This window comes from Balaenoptera acutorostrata, chromosome 7, assembly GCF_949987535.1.
Source record: "Balaenoptera acutorostrata chromosome 7, mBalAcu1.1, whole genome shotgun sequence".
NCBI lineage: Eukaryota > Metazoa > Chordata > Mammalia > Artiodactyla > Balaenopteridae > Balaenoptera > Balaenoptera acutorostrata.
The window spans coordinates 105,996,497-106,009,819 of record NC_080070.1 but is presented as its reverse complement, the minus strand read 5'-3'; positions in this window follow the sequence as shown (position 1 = coordinate 106,009,819).

Sequence of the window (13,323 nt, the reverse complement as noted above, 5' to 3'; positions counted from 1 at the left end):
TGTGGTGAGAGCCCAAGCGGACCAGGTTCAAAAGAAAATGGGAGAGAAGTTGGACCCAGCAAGAGACAACTATCACAGGAGCGTCTCTGTGAAAGGAAGGAAAGAAATCGGCAGCAGATGGAGTGAGAGGCAGAGTCAAGAGAGTGTTTTCTTTAAGATATAAAGGAACAGCAGCTTGCTTGTATCCGAGGGAAAGATTGCTGATGGAGGAGAGAAAGGAGAAAAGGTTGGAGGAATGTCTTTGAGTGAATGAGAGAGGGTAGTATCTAGTGCACATATGGAGAGGTTACACATGGATGGAGCATGGACAGTTCATCTCTGGAAACAGAAGGGAAGTGGAAATGAAGAACAGGAATACAAATAGCGGAGGTGAGTGGATGCAGAGGGGTTTGTAAAAGTCCTCTTCCCGTTGCTTCCATTTTCCCAGTAAAGCAGAAAGCAAGGTTGTCAGTAGAGAGTGAGGATGGAGGAGGAAGGCGTGGAACTTTGGAGTGAGGAGAAAATACAGAGTAATAATCCAGTAAGTGGGAGAGTAAGTGTACTTGGGAACAGGGTACGACAGTCATAGAGAATTAAGGCTTCCCCCTTGAGGTTCATGGTCATGGATTACAAATAGGTTACCATGGTGCTGTGTGTGGCTTAGCACACTCCAATGAATCCATTGTCTTCGGAAAACTATGAACAGTTCATAACATGACTGACCAGGGTCGTTAAGACCTTGCTGGGGCAATCTCCTTCAGCACATGACCTGTCAGTACTCACCTTCTCACACTTTTTTCCCAGCAGTTTCCCCAAGAGCTGCTGCTTTGGTAGTTGGATCACCCTTGCCCTCAGCTACATTTCCTTCAAGATCTAGTTCCTACATTGCTTGCATAGGGAGGCTTCTCTAGAAAACCTCCAATGGGTTAGGTGTCCCTTGTTCCCTTGTGTAATTTAATGATTGTTCCATCTTAACATTTATCATATAACAACCTTATAAGGGAGGTATCAGCAGCAGCAGCAGCATTATCACCACCATCATCTTTATGAACAACAAAGAGGAGGGACACAGACATTGAGTAACTTGATAGGTTCCTACGAGTAGAGTAGTAAAGGTCAAAGTTGGGAACTGAATGGCAACAGATCGGGTCCAGAGTTCATGCTCTTAATCACCAGGTCATGCTAACTCTTTTGTTTCGGGTCAAATAAAGGTGACATCGTTGCAACAGAGGAAGACTGACCTGGCTGAATCTATAATTCATATATAATGCAGATTATGTATAACATATAGTGAGTATTATGTTATGGTATGAGGCTAAATACAGCACTAATGAATTTGGGGTTCTTCTTTTGCATTTCTTTTGAAATGGTGAGTATTACATTTGTTCCCTGGAGGTGGTTGGAGCCATGAGATTTTAATGTGCTTTGATACCATTCTATTTCAAAGCAAGAACTGTGTTGTTAATACTCTATTGTAAGGTCATTGAATAAATGTATATTCTGCCGACATGTTTTGATTAAGAAATAAGTATTTAAATCTTGAATTCTGAATACTGCCTCATGAAAACTCTTGGGGATGGATGTTCAAAATCCTTCTGGCAGCAGCTACCTAATTTTCTAAGCTTATGTAGAAAGAAAAGTTTTTAAGGGCAAAATATATTCTCATAGTTAGTTAAAATCAAAACTGCATACAAAAGAGCCAGCATTCTTGACACTAGTACTTACAGGATTTATTTCTTGGAAAGAAGTAAGCTTTTCTTAAAAGCTTTATCCAACAGCATGTCTGACAATAGTGAATATAAACAATTTGGCTTTCCTGAGGCAACTTCTTCACATATTGTCTGATGGTATTCTACTCTGTCTGCTGGCCCTTGTGTATTCAGCACAGCAAAAGCTGTAAGGAGCCGTGTATCGCTGTTCACAGCTGTGTCCTATTAGTGCGTTCACCTACAGAACTGCCACGCCTCCCCACAAGCCACAAGCCTGCCAGTGAGTGTGTCATTGGGATCCCTAGGATATGAAACCCATGGAATCAAACAGCAGGCTTTTAATTCAAGCCACCAGAAAGAGAGGACCCAGATGCTGGATCACCATGCGTGCTGTGTGGGATAGAAAGGGCAGGCTAGGGCCAACGCAGTCTGTTTGTTAGATACCATTTATGTTTACCCCTTGTTCTCTGTTGGGTACAGCACTTTACATATGTTATTCCATGTAATTTTCACATCATCCCTCAACCTCAGATGTTTCGTTTCAGAAATACATATTGAGAAGAAATACATCCCAACACTCCACTCTGCGCTGGAGTGGATATGAACCTCAGTACAAGGTGACATTCTTCACCTTCATCAACCTTCATCTAGCTGATAGTCTGGAAGGGGTGCAAAGGGCTTTTCCCCTATACTAGAGATTGTCCTTGAAGAACCAGAACTGACGGTGGGGAATAAAGAGACTTTAAGGATCCCGGAATGTGGCTTTCTAAGAAGAAAATAAAATGAAATAAATAAGAAAAGAAAATTTGTCAATGACATCTGAAAAAAACCCAAAAAACAAAAAAGGAAAAGAAAGAAAGTTATTAATAGCCAACAAAATAAACCAGGTTCCACTGATGCCAGGCTTGAGGTTAAAAGCCATCCAGATTTCCAGAAGATAGCCACACCACACATCGTGGGCAAGCTCCTCCACTCTGCTAGGTTGGATCCAACAAGGTTTTCTGCCCTTCTGGATGCTGAATATTAGGGCTCCTTCTAGGAATGAGTGAGCGACCCACCTGGGTATGTGTCCAAAAGAGGTCTTAGAGTGGAGCAAAGTCAGTTCCGCAGTGGAGTCCCACCGAACACAGTTGCTTAAATTTCAAGGCTACAGGTATTTCAAGGTTTTGTAAATAAGTGTGACAAATACATGTTAGAGGCTTGGCCACTTTGTGCAGTGTGCCCTAATGTTTGATGTGTGTGTTTGTCCATCAAATCTCTTCTCATGGTATTGGAGGAAGATACATTTATCCCACGTTTCAGAAATACCCTGACATGCTGGAGAACAAGTCACCCAGAAACATTACTCTAAAAAAAAGATTTATTCAGAAAAACTTTCGTAGCAAACATGCTGATTCAGTTGTTACAAATGATGAGACAGTTATAGAAATAACTTTCATGAGGATAAATGTGGAAGTCTCCTAGGAGAGGTACAAAAAAGCAGAGACTGTACAGAGGATGGCTGGAGAATATTAAATCAGAGGAAAAAGTAAAGATCTTACAGATGAGGTGTCTTCTGAAGGAGGTCAAAAATGATGGCTAAGCTTTTGACTAGTAGAAATGAGGGAAGAAGTTCTTGTTATTCTAATGGCAGAAGCAAAGGCACATCAGTTGGCAAGGACAAGTTCAGTGTGAATACGAATAGGAGAACAATAAAATTGAGGCTGTCCATTTCGGTTGGGGTCAGGCAAAAGAGGGCTGAAAGCCAGGTCAGTGGTTGTAGTCTTAATTCAGTTGGCTGCTCTTGTAGGAATGAGCTATCCAAAGCTTATGAGAAAGGGAAAAACATGATGGGAGTAGGCCTTTGGGAAGACTAACCTGGCAAGTGTCATCATTGGAAAAGAGATGGAGCGACGTACCCCAGTGACAAGATATTCATTGTTTAGATGGGGAGATTGAGGGCTTGAATGAGATTAGTGACAGTGAGAATGGAAAGGAGGCAACAGACTTGAAGATACTGCAGTGGTCTTGGCACTTGCCTGGCTATGGGGAAAGAGTCAAAGTTTCAAATTTGATAGAGAACTCTAAGTCAGAGAACAAATACGGCACTATGATGTGAGCTCTGGCAATGGCCTTGGCTAGGAACTTGAGATCTAACACCTGTCTAGAAGATTCAATCTGTGACAGCCCCTGTCCAGGAATAAATATGGTGATGACAAGATGAGTCAAAGGATTCCAATCATTTCATCTTCAGGAAACCTGATACACCATTTTTGAACATGAATGAGTAAAATGAGAAGAATCAAACATTATATGTGGATTACATCACTGGTTCTCAAGCTCTACGCTGATGAGGGTCTCCCAAGGAGTTGGTGGAAATTCCAAACACTCAAAAACATCTCCTAAAGATTCTAATTCAGTAGGTCCTGAGTGGGTCCCAGGAATCAATAATGTGCTGACCTATATCCAATGATTATGGATTAAGTGCTCAGAAAAAGAAACCTTGAGAAACACTGGATTATCCACCATAAATAGTACCCTACACATGCATAGAACTTCAGGAAATCACAGGGTGTATTGTGTATTCTGATGTGGCCACAAATCTTCCCAAGAGAAGTGAAAAATTTCCCCCCATGGATAGCCAGAGAATTCTCTGACTCACGCTAATCTTCGTTCTCTGTTGAAACCATATTTAAACCATCCTTTCCTTGCATTCCATTTGTTTATTAACTTTGGGAGCTTTTATTCCTTTGAACACTCTCTCTGTAAGAATGTTGGCTGTAGGAACTCTTTAATCTCCATGTACGATGAGTTCAATCCATTTTAAAATGGATAACGTGTAAGACTGACTTTGCTGCTGCCGCCACTGGTAGTGTTGGAACCATGAAAAAGTGACCTAACCTCACTTGGTTTTTATCATCTTTAAAATGAGAAGATCTAACTAGACCAGTTTTATGAACCCCTCTCTGATTCTACAGTCTCATGCATTATAATCTGGATACAAAACCATTTCAGGGTTAGAAAGAGTCTTAAGTGGGATCTTGCCACTCCATCCTTCCAATGGCCCCTTTCAGCATAGGGACCGTGTGTATTCATGCCTCACCTTGGACCCCAGAATCACGTATGCCTTTTTCCTTGGGAACTAAGCAAGAATCATGCCAGCTGAGCTTAACAATGTGAGCTATAGCTTTATTCAAACTGCCACTGTCCCAACAGAAATGGCCTCTCTGACACTATGCGATCCCAGGATATACGGGCTAGAGCAGTTCTCCGGGCTCCTAGGAGTACAAAGGTTTTGTCCAAACCAAGCAGCTTAAACCTTACTTTTAGTTATGGTGAGCCTTACTCGCAGATATTTGAAACTGCAGGAAGAAACCTCTGAATGAACAGTTCCATTTGGAGCAGGGGAAAGTTGAGGTTTTTTTAATGCCAATTAACCGCTGGCAGACTCTTCCGCATATACGTTCGTGCCTCCTCACCTCATCCAGTGAGCCAGAGATTCTACATGCGACCGCCTTGCACGCCCGTCCGGAGACTCTCTTTGCGTTTAACCTTTCTAAAGGCGTGCCTATAAACCTTCCCATTACAGCCAGGCCAGGCTCCCTGTGTAGTATATACCTTGCAAACCACTTGCAATAACTTTTAGCTAAAGTATAAAAATATATACCTTGGCCAGCTGTAAGTACCACACCATGTGGACCAAGACGCCAGCCAAGCAGAGTCATCTTGGCAAGAGGCTGGACCAAACACAGGAAGCCGCTGTATTCTTCCCATCATCCCCGACATCAGTACAGCGACCCCGTCCGATGGATTCTCCCTCTAAATCATTTCAAACTCATTCTCGTCTGTTCATCTCTACTACTGCAACCTAGCCCAATTTACTACCTTATCTGGTCTAAAATCTTTCTAGAGCTTTCTCTATTGATCGCTCTCAATTTCCTTGTGTCACCCTCCTATTTGCTCCCTGCACAATAGCCAGGGCAGTATTTTGAAAATGAAAGTATGATTATGTCTTTCCCAATGGATCTAAAAACCTGAACAGGACCCAGCGGGCTTTCTCTGCCATGGCCTTGGCCAAATCTCCAGCCTCACCTGGTGCTCCAATCCCAGATACAAACAAGTCTCCGCCTTCTCGTTTTCAGGTTTTTATTTAACAGATGCAGACTACTGTATATAACACAGATAACCAACAAGGGCCTACTGTATAGCATGGGGAACTATATTCAATATCTTGTAATAATCTATAATGGAAAAGAATCTGAAAAAGCATATATATATATATAAAATTGAATATGTATATATACTGAATATATATATAAATGAATCCCTTTGCTGTACACCTGAAGCTAGCATGACACTGTAAACCAACTATATACTTCAATTAAAAAATAAAGATAAAAACATTTTAAAAATTTAAAATTTACAAATTAAAAAAAATAAATGCCACCCACCCAGTGAGGCATTTCCTGGACATCTCGCCTAAAGTAGCCACATACCCACTCCCATCACATACTCATGTCCTTCTCTCTTCTACTGCTTTGTTCTTCTCCCTAGTATGTTTCACCTTCTCACACACTTTACATTTTATTTTTTTTATCTTATCATTTTCTCTCTCCCCTCCCTGAATGTAAGCTCCACCGGGGTAAGGAGTTTTACCTATTTTGGTGATTGTCTCATCCTAACACCTAGGATAATTCCTGGCAAATAGGAGATATTCAAAATATTTGTTGAATGAATGATATTTCTTGAATAAACTTCCTGTTTTGTAGTCTATGCACCAGCAATACAGATTTATGAGTATTTCTGCAGCATTCGTGAAAAGCAGGTGGATTCATTACAAGAAGTTTTATAAGTAATGATTTAGGAGGGGGAGGGTAGGAGTAAACATTTTCTTCAGTGCTCCTCTGCCACATTTCCTAAATTAAATCACACTGCTTAAAATTCTTGTTATTATGCTGTTCTTCCTTTTTGCAGCTTTTATCACACTTATGATTTTAAAATATTTTTAGCTATTTTGAGGTTATTATCTGTTTTCCTAATAGGTTAGAAACATCAGGGGGTGGGGACCATGTTTGTTTCACTCAGAGACAGTAAATAAATAAATGAGTGCCTCTTTTCCAGTAGCCATAAATAATGGGACAGGGAAATTTACCCTTAAGGCAGAAAAAAATCAGTTATTAAGTAAAATCTAAAAATGGTCTTTCTGCCTGAGAAGTATTAGATCCTTGGCTTCTGAGAGAAACGGCAGAATTTTCTGCCTCCACGTTTCCCCCCCCAGATTGCTGGATTCCCATGTGCTAGGTCTTGCTTGGATGAAAAAGGAGATAACTTTGCAAGACAGAGCCCCCCGCCCTGGGCGGCTGTTCTCTGGGGGGTTAAGAAACAAAATAATTACAAGAGTCCTTGCTTGTATTTTTACAAACCCTTTGGACTTTATTGAACAATATTTAAAAATGTGATTTAAGAACTAGTATCAGAAACTGATCTGAAATCAAAGCAAAGCAGAGTACCCTTGGCATGAGAATTAGATTTAATCCTTTGGAGGATGTACTGCTGATCTTGGGGTGGGGGAGGACGTTTTCTTTTCTAATTATTCAATTTTTGTTCTAAAAACAGTTTTCATCCTACTGTACTGAATGCCAGATGGTAGAAACGAAGAAGAAAGTATTTGTGAATAATCATGCAGCCTTTTGATCGCCAGCTTTCATAGTTATCAAGTCAACGTCTTGCTTTTCCTCCCCACCTAGAACAACATGGCGGATGTCTTGAGTGAGAGGGGAGTTGCTGGTGAACTCAGCTTTGGAAATCTCCCTCCTTTGTGGAAAGGTGCCCAGTCCAGGACGGGCTCCAAAGTTAAGTGCAGGATACTTTTCAGGTGGTTAAAAATGCAAAAGAGAGGAGCGGGGGTGCCTATGCAATTTTCTCAGCAAGGATTTGCCACAAACTCCTCAAGCACTTTTAGTTAGAGTGAATTATGCTGACATTTTCCTTTTTCACTGTTTTCATGAGTTTTGAATATTGAAACAGATTTTGCTGGGGATAATGGAAAGCAGACTTGGGAAACACTTTCTTTTTTTTTTTTTTTTTGTAAATCTAGATCAGATCTAGCTTTTGATGTAGGACTAACAATAGGAATATAATGAAGCAGGCAAGTGGGATTATACAAGTTGGTTTTGTTGATAGTATCTAAAAACATTTTCACTTCAAACCATTTCCTTAAATATAATATTTGCCTTTTAAAGTTCTGGCCTCTGCCAAATGTTTCCCAGTGAAAAGTTTGCCCGTTATTTACATTATGGTTGCATTTTGATTTTCTGGTCATTGGAAGAATGCTCCATGGACATCCATCATGAGGTGATCTTTGTTATTTCAACCACATATTGGAACAAATGAACAAGAATCACTGCAATGATAGCCAGACCACAATGGAAAAGTGTCTTCAGTTTGCTTAAACCAAAGAAATGCACAGATTCAGAAAGATAGACCATGACAGGCCAGGTATTACTCCAAGCACTTTATATCTACCAGCTAATTTAATTGGAGCAACAACCTTATGAAGTGGGACTATTATTATTAATCCCATTTTAGAGATGAGGTAACTGAGGTCCAAGGGTTAAGTAACTCATCTTGGGTTATATGGCCACCAGGAGGTAGAGCTGGATTTGAATCAGGTAGCCTCAGCCAGAGTTCATATCCCTGACTGTAAAAGGGAAGAACAAAATCTGCCTCCATGTTGGATTTGTTTCTTTTACTTTGACCTTTGCTTTCCATTGCGTTTTTTCTGTCTATAGCTATAGGCATACACAATGGCCTGCCTCAGGGAACCCTGTCCCCTCTGCTTGAATGTTAAACTAAAGTGCCTTTGTTCAGCTCACAGGGAGACAATCTGACCCTGCCCACCTGTGAATGGCTGCAGAAAAGAAGAAATGAACACATCCCCTCCCTGAGGCTGGCCAAAACCAGGAGATATTTTGCAAGACTTATGGCCATTTTACTTTACTTCCTCACCTCCTCCCCCTCTCTGTTCTATAAAAGAAACTAGCATCCAGACCCCAACAAGATGGTACTCTAGGACAGTAGTCTGCCATCTTATCGGACGCCTGGCTTTCTGAATAAAGTTGCTATTTCTTGCCTCAGCACCTCGTCTCCCGATTTATTGGCCTGTTGTGCAGCAAGCAGAGTGAGCTTGGACTTGGTAACATGACCACTGTCCCATACCACCTGCTTGATAATATGACTAAAAATTTACGTCAGAAAACCAGTTTCCTAAGAGGAATCATAAAAGATGGTGTGCTTTCCTTTCCTACAGGCTTCCTTAGATTTCTTACCTTGGAAACTTGATGACACTGGTAACCCTCTGTGGGAGCTGGGTGAGCACTTTAAATCTAAATGTCTCTATCTTCTCTTTTATGAAGTCATTGCAATCATCATTTCTATGGTCCCTTCCAGCTCTGTGATTCCATTTCTTTGCTGTAAAAGGGACCTGAGTATGTTCATGTGTGGTTGTGAGTGAGTGATGGATGAGGCAGGTGGGCATGGGATTAAGGGGGTGTGTGAAGAAGAATATAGTTTTCAAAGAAGGAAGAAATAGAATTAAATAACTTATTAAAACGACCGTGAAAGCACATTGATGTCTCTTGCCAGCAGTGGGGCCTTCACAACTGACTCAAACTTCATCACTTGGAAGTTTTATGTCCTGTAGTTACTGATGGGGATTAGGTATTACACCCCCCAACCATTCACAAGTGGTTCAGATACAGAAATGGTTTGTTTTCACCTCATCAGACCTACACATGGTAGTAATTAGATGCTTCCAATTACAAGGAAATCCTGTTTGATGTCATCACCTAATGTTGTCCCCAAGATGGTCAGCAGAGGCTAATCTGCTTTCTATGGGAAACAAAGGTATCTTTATTCCCCATAGAAATGCAGACACCCACTCTCCTTGGGGACATTTAGAAATTCTTTTCATATGATTTATAGGATGAATAAATAACAATAACAACAATAGAACAATAACAGCACTATTTGGCAGGTGCCTGGTGGACATATAAATCGATACCATGATCCCAAAAGCCATACAATGATAAAATGGTGAATAATTTAGCATCAGTAGATGAAAAGAATGAGAATCACTACACTGGAAATGGCAGTAACAGGATTCAACCCCAGGACTATATGGCTTCAACCACATAACATACAACACAAATTCACTCCAGGAACACGTAACAAACTGATAATTTAGGAAAACAAACTGCTATCATTTTTTTGGTTAGTACTGAGATTTTCATTCTCTGATCCTCTCAACTTTTTTCTCCCTTCCCACTGCCACTGTTGATTTAAGAGCATTCCTAACTCCTGACCAGATTCTGCAACAATGGTCTCATTTCAGTCGTTCAGTGTGTCCTTGGACCAGTAGCATTAGGCCTTACCTGGGGGCTTATTAGAAATGTACTCTGCCCTTTAACAAGATCTCCAGATAATTCACATACACTATGATAATTCAAAAAATCCAAGGTTTGATTGGTTCCCCCAAAGGCTGACATTTAGTAGCGTTCCTCAAGGTTAACCTGATTCAGAATCTAGTCATTTAGTCTGATCTTTCAATCTTTACTATTTCCCAGCATCAACTCATGCCGTCAGTGGATTAAGCCAATGCTTATGCGTCAGACTGCTTTTGCCTAAGTGGCTTTATTCTTGCTGTTCCACCCTGCCCGCTGTTCCCTGCTCCTCTTTGTCACCTAATCAAATCCTGCTCTTCAAGGACTGCTTGCTTCATGATTTAAAAGGAATCCCAACACTGCATTTTTTCTGACATGTGTTGTCTACACTATATATGGTGGCTTTTGTTTGTTCTTATTCACGAGTGGCCTCCCTTTTGCAAACTTTGCATCACAAATAAAATTGCCAGTCCCCAAGACCAGAACACTTAAGGCCTAAAGCACAGAGAAGCACACGTTGAAAACCACCGGATGAATTTATCTCCATTTGTCCTTCTACTATTTACAGTCAGGAGAATTACCTAGGATTTTACCTTTGAAATCCTTACCCCTAGGATTTTACATTCGAAAACCAGTCGCCCTAGAACTATTTGCCTGTTTTTGTATTGATGGCTATCCTGTAATGCCCTGTGCCTAGTGTGTTGTAGAAAGCCATCAGATCAGATGTGTGTTTTATGCAGTTGATGAATTAAACAGAGAAAAGACTTAACTAAATAAATTTTGATTTTTGTTTTCCCCAAATCTTTGGCACTATTTCAAGTGAACAGGTCATAACTGAGGGTCAACAAGCAAGTAGAAGCAGATCTTGAAAAATCAGAACATCTGGAAATGTGTATATGTATATATATAACCGATGTGCTTTGCTGTACACCTGAAACTAACAGCACAACACTGTAAATCAACTATACTCTAATAAAATATTTTTTAAAAAAAGAACATTGGAAGAGCAAAAATATGGATATCTACAATACACTGTCCTTCTCATAAAAAAAAAAAGGAAGGGAGTAGAAGACAGGAGAGATTCAACTATGTTTATCATTTTTTATCATTTTAAGTAATTTAATATACTTTAGACACTTCAACTTATTTCACCAGTTGCTTGTTTATGAATTATAGCAACCAAATTCAAGTTCAAGAAAGGGTAGAGATGAAGGATCAAGGAATTTGGTACTTTCGGTTTTCTTTGTTACACCATTTTCCAATTTTTCTTTGTTAAAAAAAAATTGAAAAGGCAGTTGAACACGCAGATGAGGAAAGGGTTAACACACACACAATTTTCTACTGTTTATAATTATTTAAGATTCATGTTTAATCCCCAACAAATCTCACAAGGTGGTTAACTATAAAAGGTAAAAGCTCAAGTTTTGCCGCTGAGTGAACGATTTCATATCAAGTGGGTTCTCAAGTTTTTTCTGCCAATCCAGAAATTCTAAAACCACAGTTTAGTTGTACTTATACATTTGGAATGCATTTGGCAGTGAGCAATAGGATATTCAATTCATCATGGCATCAGAGATACGGGAGTTGTTATTTCACAGGGCAAGACACTTGGAGGAAATTTGGTTCCAGAGTTGGTAAATTCAGAAGCTTGAGAATGTCAGGGTTCCAGGTTGGCTTCAAGGCAGGTCCCTGATTCTTCCTCTCTTGGTTTCATGATGGCTATAGCAGGTCCAGAAACCATGTCCTCTTAGCATCCAAAGGCAGGAAGAGCCCAGTTCCTGTACCAGGTCGCTGTTGAAGAGCGAAGAGAATGCTGCTAGACGTCTGTCCAGCAAAACACACTGGTCACCAGTAAGAGGGAAGAAATTGACATCACTGCTTAGCCTAATAAATACCAACTCCTCACCCCACTCCCACCTCTGCCCAGCCTGGGAAGGAGACCCCTGGAACAGATGGCTGCCCAATTTCAGAACAGAACTGAGATTCAATGAGGAAGGAAGAATGTGGGCTACTGGGTCGGCAATCAGCATAGCCTGCCTCAGATATCACTGGGGAAATGCAACTTTATAGTTACATGACAAAAAATATTTACACAAAAATCTCTCAAGAGCTCGTACTGGAAAGCACATTGACGATCTGGGATGATCTGTGCGAATGAACCGAGGGGTACATGTATTAAATTACCCCTAAAGTATACATGGGTTTAGACTGTGGGCGGGGGATGTTCTTGGGAAAACATGTTCTGAGTTTTACCAAACCCAAAGGTTTTGGGGAAAAAATAGCCTCCGACAATTGACAACCAAAAAACATAGTGAGAGTCACCCATCGGGAATTCAATCCTAAGTGTGGTTTGTTGGAAGTTTTGAAACCCTGTGGGATGGTCCCTGGTGAGCTGGTGCCTCTGACCACCTACAGCTTATTGAGATGGAAGCAACCTGCAGCAAAGCTCAGGCAGGGAAAGGCCAAGCTAACTGAGTGCAAGTTGATTAATTAATTCATCCATGGATCTATTCCTCCATACCACAAGGATTTTTTTTTTTTCTCTCCTGATAGGCAGCAAGTACTGTATTGTGTTCTAGGAAGTCAAAGAGAAAAAAGTCAAGAGTCCTTGTCCTTGAGAAGTCTGTGTCTCATGGAGAGAAAGTCAACTCTAAGTGATAGGTAATGGTCATAATGCAGCATCTCCATGTGTAATGGAAGCTGAGAAGGGTGTCTGCTTGTCTCTACCTGCTGGTTTCAAGGCTACTCTTCCTTCCCAGGGTATTTAAAACTACAATTCAAATATATGAGACTGGATAAAACCCCAAACACAGGTTTCCAAAGCATTTTCTCCTTTACTATATGAACCCACATATATGTGAAAGGAAATTTAATCCATATGTTTCTGAATCATTCATACTTAAATCATCATAATTCGTTTTGTAAGAGCTGTTAAGGTCCAAGAAGGCTTTGGGGCGTTTTGTCAACAGGAAGTTGATTGAACTAAGAGAAAATGACCTCCGATAGCAGGGAAGTCAGTGAAGGCCCAATACTATGAATCCATGAAATTCAAATGGCCTGTGAGCTTGGCAGGGCTTGCCCCAAACTCAAACATGGTGACTCTGGGGCAATCATGGGTTTCTTTCCCAGGTTATGTCCCTTCATCAAAACTCCTGCCGGGAGGTATCTGATTATACGTGCCCCAATTACATCTTCTTTGTGTGCTCATATGATGC